Here is a 3,310-nt window from a genome sequence, read left to right as displayed (position 1 = left end):
TCCCTCCACCTGGAAGCTAACATCTCGTATCAAAACCTAAAATTATAAATCAAATGGGGACGTTAACATGTCACTCTAAAGTCCTCTAATTCTACACACTTGAAAAGTTTATTTCCCTATTTATTTGCCTATTTATTTGCACTCTATTTGCACTCAACCCCATGAACTACATTCTCATTCATGAAATTAATATGTGATTCTAACCATTTGTTGACTGAGGTAATGCCATCTCGGATCCTACATGTTCTCAAAACAGATATTAACATCTTAATTGTCCAAATCAAGAAGAAAATGAAATGCAAGGTTTCAAATCATCATAACTTCTTCTAACATTGAAGTCTAATACTTCACACAACATCCTTTAAACACTTAATCACTTATTATTTTAAGAAGAAAGATTAAAAAAAAACTACTTAGAATCCATTGAGAAATCACAACCACACATGAGTTTAAAAGTAGATTCCATGCATACAAAAAAGAAATCCAGATTAAAACCAAGTGTAGTCACAAAGATAAACACTTATATCAAACCCTCTCCACCAAATGTCTTGAAGTTCCTTTGAATTTCTCATCCTTAGATCACAATACAAATTAACACTCAAAATAAAAAGAAAGTGGTCGGCGGCAGCAGCAACGTTTACTTGGATGGATGATGACTGTAAAATCTGATGTGTGGTTGGCCTCTTCTCTTGATGATTCTAAGTATTCTTTAATAAAAATTCAAAAGGTGTCTTGGTGTCCCTTTAAAATATGTCTACATTCAATGAATCTTTTAGAAATTGCATCCTCAAAAACCAATTGAATGAATTTTCATGTCCATGAGATATTTCTCATATTTTTACCAATGGTTGTTTCAAACATCTCTTCAAAAATTCGTCTAAATTCAATGAATCATCAAATAATTACTTTTGACGCTTAAGTGCGGGGTACCTGGCGCTTAGGCGCGACCCTTTAGCGTGTATGCATCAGTCCAGGGCGCTTAGGTGCCCTAGTTCATTTTTGCATTTTTGTTTCAAATTTGACCATTTTTCACTCATTTTAGCATTTTTCATCCATTTGATTGTACCTGAAAGAAAAATACACAAATATATTTCATTAAAACGCAATATCTCAAAAATATGTATAAAAATGTGTATAAAAACACTATATATTTTAGGTATATCAAACGTCTCTTATAAAAAATTGGTTAAGAAAAGCTAAATGCCAATAATTATTTGAATTGTATGATATCTACTCAAATGAATTACCCGAGTCACCTGAGATTTGTTGTCGATCAAAGCTTAGTCCGACCGTCGCTTCTAGGAACACGCGTGTAACTTGGAAGCGTCGGGCTCTCGTCCCAACTATAGAGTCTCTCAATTTAATGAAATAATTAGTATATATTTAATTTACAATAAGATTTAATGCATAAATTAACTCTTATCAGTCTCTTTATATACTTCATATGTGGGAGCGCACCACCAGTATGTTTGAATGCCCCCATGTCTCTACAGTCAAAGTGTGAATTATGTTTAACTTGCTCTTCTTCCTTCGATAATCTGGGCAATCGTAGGCTTTGAGTAGCGAGCCAAATACTCACCTAGCCACAAAAATCAGTAATAAGGAAAGGAAAATTAATTGCTGCACATAACTCTAAACGAAAGCACGATAATAATATTAAGTGCACTCTACAAACTACTGAAACTCTAAACACAAAACCGTGTAGTAAACAAAAGATGAAATTTATGTATGCTCCATAGGCTCAAGCCGATAATTACTGATACTAATGCTCGACGCCTCTCGATCCACAACAACGACATGATCCTCCACCGAATTAGACAGAGCTGCAATTGTAGCTGGTGATAGTGCTAGTATGGTAAGGATAGGGCTTTTGAACATCTTTTTTGTAGGAGCGTTGCACCAACATTCTATGTTATAGCTAAGCTTTTCAAATGTCGATTAACAAATTGGTAAAACAACTAAATGTTGGTGTCACACTCCTAAAAAAGATGTTTGGCACTAAACATACGTCATTGCAATTATTTAAATATAAAGAGTATGAATACTATAAAACAAAATATTAAGTTTCTCGCATTTCACTCTCTTCATCAAAATCCTTAACCGAGCCACTTAAAAATTGGCGAACATATACAATATTTTTTGGGGCATTTCATACATAGCATATAATTCTTATATATTTACATATCTCATATCTAAATTTTTATATTTACACACATAGCGTTTCAATCTTTAATATCCCCACAAAAATAATAATATTATCACTTTTTAAAACTAGAATACATCTTTTAATGCATAGATTTAAAAGCAACAATGCTATGTATGTAAATATGGAAGTTTATATGTGATATATATGTAAATACATAAGAATTGTGAGATACATATGTAAATTTCCCTTGAAATTAAGTTGTTAAAAAAAGGTAAAGACATAAGAATGAATTCATAAGCATGTTGCAATCATAGAAATTATGAAAAACATACAAAACCTAATAAAAATTTTTGAATTTCTCAAAAACAAATGATCTAAAAATGAAAAAAAAAAACTAATGGTTCAAATTAAATAAAACTTTAGAGGAAGGATTGAATCGAAATTACCTTCGATTTGATTGTAAGAAATCAAGAAATGATACAATGTAGAAAAAAAATGGGATCAAAGTAGGTGAACATGAGTTTCAGAGCTCAAGTGCGCGCGGGAGATTTAAATGAAGAATTTCGGCGTTGGTTCACAATGTTAAGCTTTTCCAACGGATTACTAACGATATTAAGAGTCGTGATTATTAATAACTTAATAGCCTACGATTCAACCATTCATTAATATCGAAAAGTCGTTAGTTTATAATCTAAAAAAATCAATGTGTTCAATTTCTGATGAATTGAGTTTATCAGTTTATAATTCGATAAGAACAAATGAGTTGGGGGACTGGTTTAGCCTTAATAATCGTTGAAAATGTTTTTTACTAGAAAGCTACGCCTTATTTTATTGGACATCCGTCGGAATGGATTCTATCAATGTACTGTCACTAAGCTGTCGGAAATCATTTGAAAATTTTTGATGCAATATAGGTCGTTGGTTTTATCATTGGTTTTAGCTTTTTTTCCTGTAGTGTCTCGTTCCATGATGGTTAACAGTGGTTGCAGTTGCCAGAATTTTGGTATGTTGTCTTTGCTGTGTGTGTCATCTTTGCAGTGTGTCAATACGTAGTGTTTAGGATACACACTACTTCGTATATTGATGTCGCACTGCTCTGTGACATTTGCTGCTACTTCACATGGCGCTTCATTACTCCACAGTGTTGGTTGCAACTCTGCACAA

The sequence above is a fragment of the Phalaenopsis equestris genome, unplaced genomic scaffold, assembly GCF_001263595.1.
Source record: "Phalaenopsis equestris unplaced genomic scaffold, ASM126359v1 Scaffold000745, whole genome shotgun sequence".
Lineage (NCBI taxonomy): Eukaryota > Viridiplantae > Streptophyta > Magnoliopsida > Asparagales > Orchidaceae > Phalaenopsis > Phalaenopsis equestris.
The sequence above is the reverse complement of the archived record's forward strand: the minus strand, read 5'-3'. Positions refer to the sequence as shown.